General features: G+C 44.5%; 1 protein-coding gene across 11 annotated transcripts in view; it reads left to right on the top strand.

Annotated features, from left to right (window-relative positions):
• The window catches only part of adgrl2a (adhesion G protein-coupled receptor L2a), an 840,245-nt gene that overhangs the window by 399,924 nt on the left and 424,851 nt on the right, over nucleotides 1-15,470 (top strand). The window contains exon 1 of one of the 11 annotated variants that reach the window (XM_059983758.1): nucleotides 9,067-9,509. The exons of the other annotated variants lie outside the window; for them this stretch is intronic. The gene's annotated coding sequence lies outside the window, so the exon portion shown is untranslated. Of the gene's footprint in view, nucleotides 1-9,066; nucleotides 9,510-15,470 lie in introns of those variants that run through there. 11 annotated transcript variants of the gene reach the window in all.

The following is a 15,470-nucleotide window of genomic DNA, read 5'->3' as shown; positions in this document are numbered from 1 at the left end:
AAATACCTAGTACAGACTGAGTTTACAACTTTCTGCAGCTTTTTCTGATCCTGTGCAGTTGCCCCTCCACACTAGAGGTCAGAAGAACTACAGTGAACGCATTGGCGTGGACTAGATGGGCCGAAGGGTCTGTTTCTTTGCTCTATGACTCATACATGATTAGTTTTATAAACCCACAGTGAGAATCCACAGACTCCTTAGAGGCAGTGGCAGTAAATTGAATCCCATTTGCTGGTACTGTAAAGCATTACACTAAACACGATGCTACCATGCAGTCAATATCAATACCAAATCAGTTACCAATACCCATTTGACTCCTGTCCCTTGTGTGGGGGAGCACAGGAGTCCCACAGTGACCCCATCAGTCACCTCAGATCTCACAACACCAGAGTGGAGGTAAGTTACCCTTGATTCTGAGGGATATCTGAAGAAGATGGGGAGCATTGGTTGGGGTAAAAGGAGGCCTTAGTCAACAAGATTATTACCCCAAAAGTGAAGTCATAATTAGATAGAGTCATAAAAAGATATTTTGGTTCATTACCCTTCATAAGTCAAAGTATGGAGAATAAGAGTTGGGCTGTAATACTGAAGTTATATAAGATGTTGGTGAGGTCTAATTTGGAGTATTGTGGGCAGTTCCGGTCACCTACTAACAGGAAAGATATCAATAAGATTGAAAGCTGCTGAGAAAATTTACAAGGATGTTTCTGGGACTTGAGGAATTGAGCTATAGGGAAAGGTTGAATATGTTAGGACTTCTTTCCCTTGAGTTTAGGAGAATAAGGGGAGATTTGATAGAGGCATACAAAATTAGGAGGGGTTTATATAGGGTAAATACAATGCAGGGTGGAGATCTGTCTCTACCAAATGAAGTGTAAGGTGCTCCTTCCCTCTGCTCACCTGCAGGTCACCCTTGGGCAAGGTGTAGCTCCTGCTTAGACCCTTGATCAGGGTCATGTGAAGCCATGGGAGCAGGTTGAGAATGGTCGTATGAGCAGCTGGTGTGTATCAGAGACCTGGTTATGTGACCCCTGATGCTAGAACAATTTGCCAAGAACAATCATGGTCATGGAAAGACCAGGATCGCCCACGATATATGACGGAAATGATGAACGAAATGCAGTGCAAGTAGAGTTTCCTGTAGAGTTGAGTGCGACTAGAACTAGAGGTCATTGGTCAAAGGTGAAAGGTAAAACATTTAAGGGGAATCCGAAAGAAGCTTCTTCACTCAGGAGGTGGTGAGAGTGTGGAATGTGCTGCCAGTGAAGTGGTAGATGCGGTATGGAGGGCTATGGTCGAGGCTCAAGTTGATAGATTAGACAGAATAACATGGAGTAGATGGGCCTAAGGGTCTGTCTCTATGCTGTAGTACTCCATCCAATCTCTGCCCAATGCCTGAGATTATGAGGTGTTCAATTCCCCATTCTGGTTTCCCTCTTACCCCTTCTCCTCTTCACCTGCTTGTCACCGCTCTCTGATTCCCCCCCCCCCTTCCCCCTTCCCTTTCTCCCATGGTCTACTCTCCTCTCCTATCAGATTGCTCCCTCTTTAACCATTTATCTTTTCCACCTATCACCTGCAAGCTTGTACTCCTTCCCCTCCCCCCCCATTCTCTCTCTTCCTTTCTGGTCCTGATGAAGGGTCTTAGTCCAAAATGTTGACTCTTTATTCCACTCCAGAGATGTTGCCTGACCTGCTGAGTTCCTCCAGCATTTTGTGTTGATACTTAACAATTTTGTCCAATATTCTGGGATTCCAAGGAGAGGCAACCTTTCATATCCATGGCCATGTCTGAGGCCTCAGAAGTCTCCTATCTAATCAAATTTGGATAACGTCCTGATAGCAATGATGAAGAATGAGTGGTTTTTAGCCATTATCTGTAGACCCTATGATTAGATTACACCCTTATGCTGGTTTTCCACAGCAAAGGTCCAGAACACGAGAGACCGTAAAATACTGAAACGAAGTTAAAGACAAGGTAAATCAAGAGTTAAATGATTTGGCCATGAACAATCTTGAATGTTTTTAAAAAGTTGTAAGGTTCCAGGCTTTGGGGATTGATAGGGGAGATGGAGTGAGAGGTGTGAAGTGTGGTTTTGGGAAAAAGTAAATAGAAGCTAATTTGACAAGAATTGGTTTCAACGGGCAGAAAAATAATAGTTGGTGTGTGTGGCTTTCATTGAAATCTGGCGGGAAATGAGTGGGGGGGGTGTAAAGCACAAAAATAAAGAGCAGGAATAACAGAAATAAGACTGTTGACATCAGGTTGGGAACATGGTGAACACTGTTTTAGCTGCAGCTTCAAAAGGGAATTCATACCACATAGAGCAAGTAGATAACTGGATGAGAAATTTATACAGAGTGGGGAGAGAAAGAGCAGGGGGAGTAGAAATTATTGTCCTGAAGGGTTAGGAGATGCTCTTTCTGCCTTCCAACGCAATCTGTGATCTGAAGATTATTGGGGTTTTTAAAGATACATTGGATAGAAGGTGGGTACAGCTCAGCTGTCATGTCTGTAACATCCCAGGCTGAGCCTTTGGTCATCTGCTGCAGTGAAAGAGGTGAAAAATCAAAGTAAATTTATTATCAAAGTACATATATGTCACATAATACAACTCTCAGATTCATTTTCCTGCAGGCATAATCAGCAAATCTACAGAATAGTAATTATAACAGGATCAATGAAGGATTAACTGGAGTACAGAACACAGCAAACTGTACAAATGCAAAAAAAATAAATAGCAATAAATAATGAGATCATAAGATAACAGATAAAAAAAAGACCTTAAAAGTGAGATAATTGGTTATGGGAACATCTCAATGGTTGGTCAAATGAGTGTAATTATCCCTTTTGTTCAGGAGCCTGATGGCTAAGGGTTAGTAACTGTCCCTGAACCTGGTGCTGTGAGTCCTGAGGTCTTGTACCTTCTACCAGATGGCAGCAGTGAGAAGAGAGCATGGCCTGGCTGGTGGTGATCTCTGATGATGGATGCTGCTTTCCTACAACAGCATTTCATGTAAATGTGCTCAATGGTTGGGAGGATTTTACCTGTGATGTCCATTTGTAGGATTTTCCATTCATAGGCACCAGAAGACTATTTGTACAAAGTATGTTCTAAGTATTACTTACTTATGTAAATAATATAATTTATTTATATAAAAAGATTGAATAGGTTTGGACTTTATTCCCTGGAGTGTAGGAGAATGAGGGGAGATTTGATAGAGGTATACAAAATTATGAGGGGTATCAATAGGGTAAATACAAGACGGCTTTTTACATCGAGGTTGGGTGAGACTACAACTCTAGCTCATGGATTAAGGATGAAAGTGAAAAGTTTAGAGGGAACATGAAGGAAACTTCTTCACTCAGACAGTCATGAGAGTGTGGAATAAGCTGCCAGCGCAAGTGGGGCATGCAAGCTAAATTTCAACATTTAAGAGAAGTCTGGATAGGTACATGAATAGTAGGGGTATGGAGGGCTGTGATCTAGTGCAGGTCGATGGGAGGAGTTGTTTAAATGGTTTGGGACAGAGGAAGTGGGTCAAAAGGCCTGTTTCTGTGCTGTACTTTTCTAAGACTCTATGACTCCATATTGTAATATAAATATAATCTAAAACTTACATTTTCAGTACATGATTATATTTATATTACAGAATTTATATTAATACAATTGGATATATTAATGCATATATAAGAATATAGTTACATTTATAATTTATATTACATTATATAAATTATAAGACAAATTGTGCAAATCATTTTCTCGGTACAGTGTAATACTAAGAACATGAGTTGTAGGGTCCTTGGAAGTGAGTCCACAGGTTATGGATTCAGTTCAGAGTGAGGTGAGTAAAGGTATCCACACTGGCTCAGGAGACTGATGGCTGAGGGTAATATCTGTTCCTGAACCTGGTGGTGTGGGACCTGAGGCTCATTGTGGTGAGTGAAGTTATTCACACTGGCTCAGGAGACTGATGGCTGAGGGTAATATCTGTTCCTGAACCTGGTGGTGTGGGACCTGAGGCTCATTGTGGTGAGTAAAGGTATTCACACTGGTTCAGGAGCCTGATGGCTGAGGGTAATATCTGTTCCTGAACCTGGTGGTGTGGGACCTGAGGCTCATTGTGGTGAGTGAAGTTATTCACACTGGCTCAGGAGACTGATGGCTGAGGGTAATATCTGTTCCTGAACCTGGTGGTGTGGGACCTGAGGCTCATTGTGGTGAGTAAAGGTATTCACACTGGTTCAGGAGCCTGATGGCTGAGGGTAATATCTGTTCCTGAACCTGGTGGTGTGGGACCTGAGGCTCATTGTGGTGAGTGAAGTTATTCACACTGGCTCAGGAGACTGATGGCTGAGGGTAATATCTGTTCCTGAACCTGGTGGTGTGGGACCTGAGGCTCATTGTGGTGAGTGAAGTTATCCACACTGGCTCAGGAGCCTGATGGTTGAGGGTAATAACTGTTCCTGAACCTGGTGGTGTGGGACCTGAGGCTCATTGTGGTGAGTGAAGTTATCCCCTCTGGTTCAGGAGCCTGATGGCTGAGGGGTAATAACTGTTCCTGAACCTGGTGGTGTGGGACCTGAGGCTCATTGTGGTGAGTGAAGTTATCCACACTGGCTCAGGAGCCTGATGGTTGAAGGGTAATAACTGTTCCTGAACCTGGTGGTGTGGCACCTAAGTATCCTGCATGTCCTTTCCAATGGTAGAAGCAAGAAGAGCAAAGAGTCTGGATGGTGGTTCCTTGATGGATGCTGCTTTTTTGTGGCAGTGCGCCATGTAGGTGTGCTCAATGGTGACTCAAGAGTACACGTAGCCAATGAAAAAGAGTTTGTATCCTTTGGAGAGAGGTCTGGAAGTGGAAACTTGGTTGGACAGTGAGGGAACAGCAGGAAAGCTGGTTATGTGGGTATTTAAAATGAAATATCTGGGCTGGACTATTTACGTTTGTCAATTTTCCTTTGGCTCCCGCATTCACCCATTCACGCAAATGCTATTTTCACGACCATGATCAAGAGTAAAAGTTTGGCAAGGGGTCTCCTTCTCTGCATTCCAATCGTTAACCATATCAAAGATGTTGCAGAATCAGAATCAGGTTTAATATCACTGATATATGCAGTGAAATTTGTTTTTTTTGTAGTAAAATATACTACAAATATATATATTATAAAAATAAATAAGTCAGGCAAAAATAGCAAGATAATTTTCAGGGGTTCATTGTCCATTCAGAAATCTGATGACGGGGGTAAGAAGCCATTCCTAAGACATTGAGTATGTGTGCATGTGTGTCCCTATGTAAACATCCTCCAAAAAACAAAATGATCACATTTACGCTGCTGCACACATTTTTGCTTTTTTTGTTAAGAAGTCTGAGCTTGCTATTATTCAGAATGCTGGACCTTATCTTAAGTAATCAGCTCAGAACACAATCAATGTTTATGCCTTCATCTGCCAAGCTCAAGATTATCCAACCCTAGAAAACTAGACAATTTCTCCAGGTGTAAACTGGGGAGCTTCCTGACTGGTCGCAGCACAGCCTCGTACGGAGGTTTCAATAGACAGGATCGAAAGAGGCTGCAGAGGGCAGTGGACCCAGCCTGCTCCATCACAGGCACAGCCCTCCCTGCAATTGAGGAGATCTTCAAAACACAGCCCTTCAAGAAGACAACATCCATCATTAAGGAGCCTCACCATCTGGGACATGCCTGCTTCTCTTTACTACCACCAGGGAGGAGGTACAGGAGCCTAAAGAGACACACTCCTCAGCGTCTCTGCCATCGAATTTCTGTATGAACCCTGAACACTACCTCATTATTCCTCTTTTGTACAGATTTTTTTTGTAACTTGTATTTTTTCTGTCTCACGCTGCACTGCTGCCACAAAACAACAAACTTCATGAAATACATCAGTGTTAATAAACCTGATTCTGCAAACTTCTTTTCCTTCCAACGGTCCTGTCGGGGTGGATGTGGAAAGAATGTGACTGACACGCTGGTTAAAGTAAAAAAGCCGTTTAAGGCAGGGACCATGAATGATCCTCCCCTGAGTCTTTTTTCTCAGAGGACAGCAGAAGTTGCGCTGTTAAATATTTTTAAGGCAGGTTCTTGATAAGCAAGTGGGTGCCAAATCATCTGTGATAGGTGGGTATGTGAAGGTTAAAATATGACCAGGACTAGCATGGATAACTTAAATCGCCCTAACTCTGAACTGATTCCACAACCTATGGACTAATTTTTAATTACTCTACAAATCATGTTCTCTGTTTTATTTATTTGTTACTTTTTTGTATTTGAACAATCTGTCTTCTTTTGCACATTTTTTGTCAGTCCTTTTGTGTAGTTTTTCATTGACTATTGTATTTCTTTGTTCTATTGTAAATACCTTCAAGAGAATGAACCTCAGGGTAGCATATAGTGACATACTGTATACTGTTGTCAGGTGTGTTCCCACCGACACCACTCGGTCACCACCCAGCCAATAGGATTCACCTGCCGCTCACTCCAGACTCCTCACCTGCAGCCTATTTAACCCCAGTTCTCATTCACAGTCCTTAGTCACTCATCGAACCAGCCGGACTGAACCAGTTGCTCCTAGCTTCCACTCTCCCAGCCTAGAGTTTACCTTGTTACCTCTTGTGTTTAATATTTGTTCTCTCTTGTTTTGTGACCCCTGGTGGCTTGTAATTTTGAGTCTATATTCAAGTTATTGTTCGTTGCTAAATCATCTCTGCTGCTCAGCATTTGGGTCAAGCCTCCTCTGTATTCCCTGACAACTTTGATAATAATTGTACTTTGAGCTTTGAGGACACTTCTTATTTTGTTGAATAACAGACGTTTGAATGGGCCGATTGGCTCACTGCTGCTCCCTAACTTTGTATGCTCCTAAGCTGCTGGGTGTCCTTGTTTGATGAACTCCAAAGAAAGGCCTTTTTGACATTTATGTTGTGTTAATGGTGTTACAGAAGGTGAAGCTACTGTTGGTGAGTGTCATACTGTATGTGAAGTGTAAATTGTTTTATTATTGTCACGTGTACTGGTGGCAGAGCAGTGTAGTGGTTAGCACTAGCTTCACGGTACAAGCAGGTGGGGTTCAATTCCCGCCGCTACCTGTAAGGAGGTTTTGTGTGTTTTCCTCATGACCGGTTGTTCCCGTTTCCTCCCACGGTCCAAAGACTGGGAGGTCAGTTGTATGTGCAAAGTGATTAGGCCGGGATTAAATCGGGAGATTGCTGGGCGGCGCAACTCGGACTGAGACACAGCGAGAAACTTGTCTTGCCTACGGTTCATAGAGACCAATTCAACGCTGCATTGAGGCGGTTCAAGGGAGCAACTATAGCAGAGTGCAGAACAAAGTGCTCCAGTTACAGAGAAAGTGCAGTGCAGGTAGACAATGTGGTGCAAGGGCCATCACGAGGTAGACGGTGAGGTCAAGTGTCCAGCGTATAAGGGATCAAAACTAGACTTATATTAGGGGGAGAAGCTGTTCTTGAGCTTGGTGGTACTTCCTTTCAGACCGTTGTATATTTTGCCCTATGGGTTGGGGGGGGGGGGTATTTGATTACACGGATTGACTTACTACTAAGGGAGTGAGAAGTGTTGAAAAAATAAGTTTATTGTTTATGCAGATCATAACCTCAACATGTGTAAGAGGTGGCAGATTTTGGGGGAATTAATTAGGATTACATTAATTAGGATTTACCGTACGGAAACCAGCCGTTGTTCACATTGCAGTTGCCCCGCCCCTTCTCACTGACTCTCTGCCCCCCACCCCGTCGTTCACCTCCACCACTCTCTGTGGCAGCTGACTCCATACTGATCAAAGTTCAAAGTAAATGTATTGTCAAAGTACGTATTTACTACCCTGAAGTTCATTTTCTTGCAGATATTCACAGTAGAAGAGAGAAATACAATAGTCTCCTGTTGGTATGCTTTACTTACTTAAGCCCGGCACCCCATACATACCCCATACACCGGCAGCAAATCGCCAGCGTCCTCTGTCCTGGCTCAATCTTTCAAGTTGTCCCCGGGAAGATCCTTTCTCTCCCAGGAGGGAACTTCTGTTGGCGTTTCTGTAGCTCTGGGTTTTTACGGGATGGTGTCCATCCTCTTTTCGCAGTCGGGCTTGGCACCGTCCATGGTGGAGTTCTTGCTAGAATGCAGCCAATAGGTGATGTGCAAACATCCCTTTAAATCGGCGAGAATAAAAAAAATGTTTTGGGACTCTGGAGGTGAAGTCTCTCTGTTCTTGTTTAAAGAGAGATTTCCATATCTTTTTTTTCTCAGAGACATCCCATTGCTAAAGTATTGTCTCTCTAGTTGTCGGGATTGCTCTAGCAGCCCTGACCCCCTCTCGCTCAGTGCTGGGCTGCTGGGTCCCGGCTGGGCAATGGACGCCCCCCTAACTCAACCATTCTCGCAGCCCGTGCCGTATTTGACAGTGATGTTTGTGTGTGAGAGAAAGAGAGAGACAGACAGACACTGTGGGTGTGTCGGTGTGTGTCTGCCTGTATAAGTGAGTGTGACTATATGTGTCTGTGTGTCTGCCTGTCGTGTGCTGTCCATGTGTTTTATGTATGTGTGTGTCTCATCCCATCCCCCAGTGAGGGTGTGTGTGTGTGTGTGTGTGTGTGTGTGTGTGTGTGTGTGTGTGTGTGTGTGTGTGTCTGTGTCTGTGTCTGTCTGCCCGTGTAGGGACTCAAGTTAGTCCTGGGTGCAATGATTATGTGTGGAGAGCGGGCGTTACTCCAATCCTAATAAATGAGAATTTGACCTCGGGGTCTTTATTTTTAAAGATACTGCAAAGGCTGGACTCACACACTTCTCTCTCTTTCTCTCTCACTGCCAACATCTGGTAACTCCAGTTCAGGACTGGAACCGACTCTGTGTCAGAATTTGCCTCCTCCCTACCCCCACTCCCCCTCCCCCCTCTCACCAGCCCCCTCCGCCTCCCCCTTACAACAGGCGGGCAAGCCCATCAAAAAGGGGCCTGCGTTCATCTCGTCGTCTCTCGGTGCCTGCAGCGTGGAGCGCCCGTTCCCCGGTTCCCGTAAAAACGTCGCTGGAGGAGCGTGGGGAACGGTTGGGGGGGAAATAAAAACAGGGGGAAGGGGAGGTGAACCGGATCGATCTGATATCCTGGGAGATGTAAAATAATTTTACAGCGGCTGAGAGAGGGAGAGAGACTGCATTTTGTGCCTTGAGCTGTTTGGTGATTCTCTCTCTGTGCGTGTACGTGCAGAGCGCAATATTACTTTGCACAGTTCTTCCAGCAATGAACATTAAGGTATTGCAAACCATTTGGACTTAAAAAGAGAGGCCGACCCCCCGCCACTCTAAGCACAGTTCCTGGAGGATGGTGATGGAAAACTTCTTCCTTTACGCCCGGTGACTGGAGCATGCAGCCGAAACCGCCGGATTCACGCCGGTCGCCGACCCGCCGTGGTGTCTCTCCTAGCTGGCTCGCCTCCTCTCCAGCCCCCGACCCACGGCGCGCCCCCTCGTTCGAAAGGTAAGGTGTGAGATGGGCAAGAGGAGTTTGAGGCTGCAGTCTAAGAGATGTAGAAATGGATGGGGCCGAACTGGGGTTATTTCCGTGAGCGTCGGCAATCTTAGCACCTCTGCTAACTTCTGCATTTGCGCGTGGTGTGTGTGTGAATGTTAAACACTCTCCCTCGCCTATGTCTGTTAGTGTTAAACTTAATATCATTGCGCCGTGTTAGTATTAAACTTGAAATTTTGTGTGTTACTTTCTCTCAATATACCGTCTTGGTACATTGCGCAAATTTAACATAATCTCCGTCTAGCCTGTATCTGTGTAGGTCTCAAACTTAACCGCCTCTGTACATTTTGTGTTAGTGTTAAGGCAGAGGCATTCCCCCCCCCCCCCGTAGATTACGCGTGTGTGTTAGTGTTAACATTTGACATTTGTCCGTGGATTACGCGCGCGTGTGTGCGCGTGTTAAATTTAAAGTCCCCTCTCCCTGCAATATGTGTGTGATTTTTTCCCCCAACTTATGTGTGCGCGTATTCGTATTTGCATCTGTCCGCCGTTTCTGTGTGTGTATATGTGTATATGCGTGCGCGTTGGGGGTGAAAAGATCCCTTCTATCCCTTCTGAGCTTTGTTAAATATATCTCCCTGCCTCCTCTCTGTCTCAACTCCTCTCTCCCCCTCTCTCTCTCTCTCTCTCTTTCCATTTTTCCACTGTATGAGACTGGCAATAATTATATGGAAGCCAAAGCTTTCGTCTGCTCGCCCCATGCTCCCAGAAATCAGTCCAGGAACATTTAATTAAAAATCACCACTTCCTTTCTCTCTCTCTCTCTCTCTCTCTCTCTCTCTGTCTGTCTCTCTCTCTCTCTCTCTCTCTCTCTCTCTCTCTCTCTCTCTATCTATAGCTATCTACTTACACACACACACACACACACACACACATATGTAACATTTTTAAATAGCCGTCAGGGTTACCCATTACACTCACACCAGCGATTGGATTATTTTGGAAGAATATGCCTCAAGCAGGTTTGGAGTTAACCCCCCCCCCCACCCCCCGCCCGGCACTTGAGGTTTAATCAGAAGGGGCCGGTTCTTGTTGTTCCAAATCTTTTTTTCTCTCTTCACCCTCCCCATCTCCTCCTTAACAGACAAAAAACTACTTCAGAATTCCTCTGATGGAAGGGTAGGAGATCTCGAGAACACAGCGTTGTCGGTATCTCTCCTTTTGTGAATAGAATTTCGTTAACCTTGTGTCAGTTCAGTCGTTGGACCTTTAGGGTATACAAAGTACCCGCTCTGATATCCCCCCCAGGAACCGTAAAAACCCTCGCAGTCTTGATTGAAGAATTGTATGTTGCGTTTTATATGTTATATATTTAATAGATCCAATTTGTATTCAGAGAGAGAGGGAAAGGCAGTCATTGGAACCATTCGCCTGTTGTCCGCCAGCGTCTGATACTTGTGTGACTCTCTCCTTTTGTTCAAACTCACCCCTTCCCCTCTCTACGCCATTCTCAATGACAAAATAAAGAGTTGCTTATTTTACACCATCCCCCAGCTAGCTGTCAGAATTAATACGGGTGCGGGGAATCTGCACGGTCTGAAGAGGAATTAACATATCAAAGAGTTTCACGGCATCGGTTCAATTGAGTGAGAGCGGGCGAGAAACTTCGGTTCGGTGTCTGTAGTTTTGGCTGTGAATTCGGAAGACCCAAAGGGCATTGCTTGCAGGGCAAGGGTGGGGAGAGAGAGGAGGGGATTTGTTGGAAGAGGGATTGTCAATAGACAGGCATGTGGGGACTGCACTTTCTTAAAAATAATTAAGTGAGCATTGTTTTCTTTTAAAAAATGTGTGCTAAACAAGCTTTTTTTTTGAAAGCCCCTAGACTTTTGTGATTATAGTCTGTTACATTAAAGAGCGAGGGAGAGAAAGAGGGAACTGCACCCAGTGGCCTTTCCTCGAGCCCTCGGTCTCTTAGTCGTTGGGATCCCAGGATCTGAAGAGACCTGCTGCATTTGCATAGCAACTCCGGCCGCTCACTGACAGAATGCCCGCTTGCTCGGCTCTTGACGTGAGAGAGAGAGAGTAAGGAGGTTTCGTCTTGCAACGCGAAGAGTTTGTGCCGGTATTGAAAACGCGGCCGTATGCACGAAGCTCGATCATCTGTTGCTGATTAATTCGCTAAATGCTTTATTTTTTAAAAATAAATCACTTAACAGTGCTCAGCAAATTTAAAAAAAAAATATATTTATAATCATGTCCCGTTGTTTCATTCAGAACTAGAATAACGCGACCACTCCTTTCTTATTTTTAATAGCACTTTTGCATTTGGCGGGCAAAGAGTCTCAAAGAGCTCACCCGTGCAAATCTCACAGACTGGCCTTGAAAGAGTCGCGGTGTGCAGAGCTGACGGGCGGCCGATGTCCACGGCGGCCAACACACATTCAAAGACGAGAGCCCTCCGCACTAATTCAGTCTCAGAATTGTGTGTGTGTGTTTGGGGGGGGGGCGCGGGGAGGGCGGTGGACCTAGGGCAAGATTGTGGCTACCCCGAGTTCTCCGCCCCGTGTACCGTCTGCGGGCTGCCGAGCCACTGGGATGCCCTTCAGTCAACGGGCAGCGTGCCCCAAACATTACAGCGAACTTTTCTTCGTTGCTCTGTTAAACTCATTCCTGCCACCGAAGTTTACGTTCCCCCCCCCCCCCTTTGTTAATGCTTAATGTAAAGGATTATGGTGGAAGAAATCATGTTTTAAATATCATCCGTCCGTTTGCGTATGTCACTTTATGGACATACAATTAAGTTATGTACATAAGCTATCTTATGTAATTATATTTATTGCGTATTTTATTATGTTCTTTTTTGTGCTTTTTGCGCTGCATCGAATCTGGAGTAACAATAATTTCGTTCTCCTTTACACTTGCGTGCTGGAAATGGCATTAAACAATCTTGAATTTGCTAGCCTATCTTCTCTTTGGCAAATCACAGCGTGTTGCCTTCTTCTTGAGGTAAAAAAATGTTCCATCCTGATTGGAATTTTAATGCAAACTTTTGTGTTTTTTTTCCCCCTGGAGAGGGGAGTCTGTTTGCAATTTTTACAGCTTTTCGTATTAGTAGCCGCAATGTTAAACCTTCCTTAACAATTTTAACTTTGGCCAGTCGGACAGAGCATTTGGAGATGAATTTGAGTGGGTGTACCCGGAGGATGGAAGGGCGCCGAGGTCCACAGCCATTTACTGGATTTCTTTAGCACGAGCCAATTGCCCCACCCATCCTCTTAACAGTCGTTTGGATTTTCTTTTTTTATTAAATTCTGCCTGAATTACTTATACTATTGCAGAAATGTCTGTGGGATAATAGTCGAGGCAGATGTGTCAAAATATTAGTCCGCAATAAGAAACTTATCTTTTTAATCTCCATACTCTGCCAGCCTCTGGAAGGCCCCTTTTCCCTGTCTCTTTCATTTATAATTTTCCCTTCTCCTCATTTCCTCCTTGGCTGAAATACTACTGAACTGTTGGTTATTTGTGCTGAGAATGTCCCTCTATATATGGCCAGCTTGTTTTCTGATTGTCCTCCTGTGTTGGTGCCTTGGGACGCTATAGACCCTATATAAATGCAAGTGTAGCTTTACAGGGTGTTATCACTTTGCTTACAGTGCTAGCTCATGTATTCAGTACACCTTATGTCCCACCCCCTTTCTCGAGAAGAGCTGAGGCTAGCAGCAAAGGTTCCTCAGTCAGTGTGCGTAGACGAGAACGAGGGAGGGAGTTTAGGGTGGGGTGAGTGGGTTGGCTGTGGGGTTTGCGGGGAGAGAAGGGGTGTGGTTCTTACTGCGGAACCAACTCACCTGTACTGCTAATGTGGGTACAGGGTCCGCGCACAACGGACTGTGAGACGATCAGCGACGGAGCAGTTGGCTCGCGGTGGGCGCGGGGCTTTCGTCAGTGATCCGTCCGGAGTCGGTGCGGAGGGTGGGAAGCGGAACGCTGAGCGCCGGAAAGGCTAGTGAGCTGACATCGAGAGTAGGGAGAACGGAAGCCAGGAAGCCGGAAAGCTTGGGGGCAACCGTCAGTCGGCGGAGGAGAAGACGACTCATTCTGGAGGTAGGGGAGGGGGTTTCAGAGCCCATGGGTATTGCAACAATGGGCGCCCCAGAAAAGGGTAAAACACCAGCGGGTGGAAAAAGAATTCAAGATGAATGAGGGCTTAAATATGCTAGGAAATTTGTTTTAACAATTTACTGTAACTGTTTGGAAAATCTTTTTGATTTGAGAACCTAATTTCAATCTGCAAATTTTTATATTTTATTATCCTACACACCAAATTATAAATAATTTAGATCTGTTTTTTGAATGGAATGAAATTATTTAGAACTCATAAAAGCTCCCTTAATTCTATTTTTTTTTGTTGTCATGTACACAGACACTGATAACTGGATGCTTGCAGTTACTTTATTTTGTCCTTTCTCTGCTGAAGAATATAATCTTGCCTTTGGTCTAAGGATCTATTAAGCCATCACTTATACATTTGTTGATTATAGCCAAGGCTGTGTGGGTTGTTGGCGAAGCATTGAACGGAGACTGGTTGAGCTCCTTTGCCCCTGTACTAGTCCAGCGAGAAGCTCAGTTGTAACTGCCGATTAGTAGACGCAGTCCGTCGGTAAATCTGTAAGAAATTTATAATTTACTTGCAGGAGCATATTGTTTAGAAATAATAATCTTCAATCATGTCTTGAAGCTTGGCACGTTGTAGAATATGATTAATAATTCACCAGGCAATTTGGAGGGTCTTACGAAATAACAGAATTATTCTTGTGTACACTTTTCCCCTGCCCGTAACCCACAGCAAGGTTTTTGCAGTGTGTCTATCAGTTGTTTGCCTGCACAACCCTGTTATTTACCAAGAGCAAACTGTATTTTTAGTAAAGAAGGAAGATACTCGTTAATAGTACTCCGAGTGGTTGGGAGTGAGAGGGAGATGTTATACAAAGACTTGCCACCTGCAGTCAAACCAAAGCCTCCAGCCAAAATGTCATCTGGGTCGTACAGAAATCTCTTTATCCATTCATGGCTATGTGCATGAAATTCTGGCTGCTGGGTTAACTTAGGACACTTTGCGTGTATAATTGGAAGCCTTGCTTTGGCAGTGCTGCTGCATTTTCACCCTGTCCTGAGGAGGACGTGGATCTGACAGCAGGGACTGACTTCCCCGGTGCGGATGTGTAGAGAAACCGTACACGGGCAAAGTCTTGCCCTTTCGATGTGGAAGCGTTTGGTCTGTTCCAACAAATGCATTTATGCATTCAATTTCATTGTAGAAATGGTGTCCTTAAATGCATTAATGCACAGTATTGAAAAACTGATACAGATAAAATGCAAGAGGTACAAATTACAGTAACTGAAATCACCCAGCAGTGAGAAAATATTATTTTTATTTTATTTTAGAGATACAGCATGGGACAGGCCCTTCTGGCATACTGAGCCACACTGCCCAGCAACCCACCAATTTAACCCTAGCCTAATTACAGGACAATTTACAATGACTAATTAATCTAATAACCGGTATGTCTTTGGAATGTGGGGAGGAACTAGAGCACCCGGAGGAAACCCATGCGGTCACGGGACGGAATGTACAAATTTGCTTGCAGAGGTCACTGGAATTGAACTCTGAACTCTGACACCATGAGCTGTACTGGCATGGTGCCCCAAAATAATATGTGTCTCTGGTGAATGATTTTATTTCTAACCTTTCAATCAGAATATTGTGATTTTATTAGCACAGTGACTAAATGTCCTTTAATACATCTCTGACATGATGCAGCGTTTCAACCCAAAACGCCGACAGCTTCTTTCCATCCACAGACGTTGTTCGATCTGCTGAGTTCCTCCAGCATATTGTTCATTGTTTGTCAATGCTTGGTTTAAGGAATTGAGGAAAGTGGAAATGAGTTGTTTTTCTGCTGGAATGAA

Source organism: Hypanus sabinus, chromosome 11 (genome assembly GCF_030144855.1).
Source record: "Hypanus sabinus isolate sHypSab1 chromosome 11, sHypSab1.hap1, whole genome shotgun sequence".
In the NCBI taxonomy this organism is placed as follows: Eukaryota; Metazoa; Chordata; class Chondrichthyes; order Myliobatiformes; family Dasyatidae; genus Hypanus; species Hypanus sabinus.
This window is presented reverse-complemented; position numbering and strand designations above follow the sequence as displayed.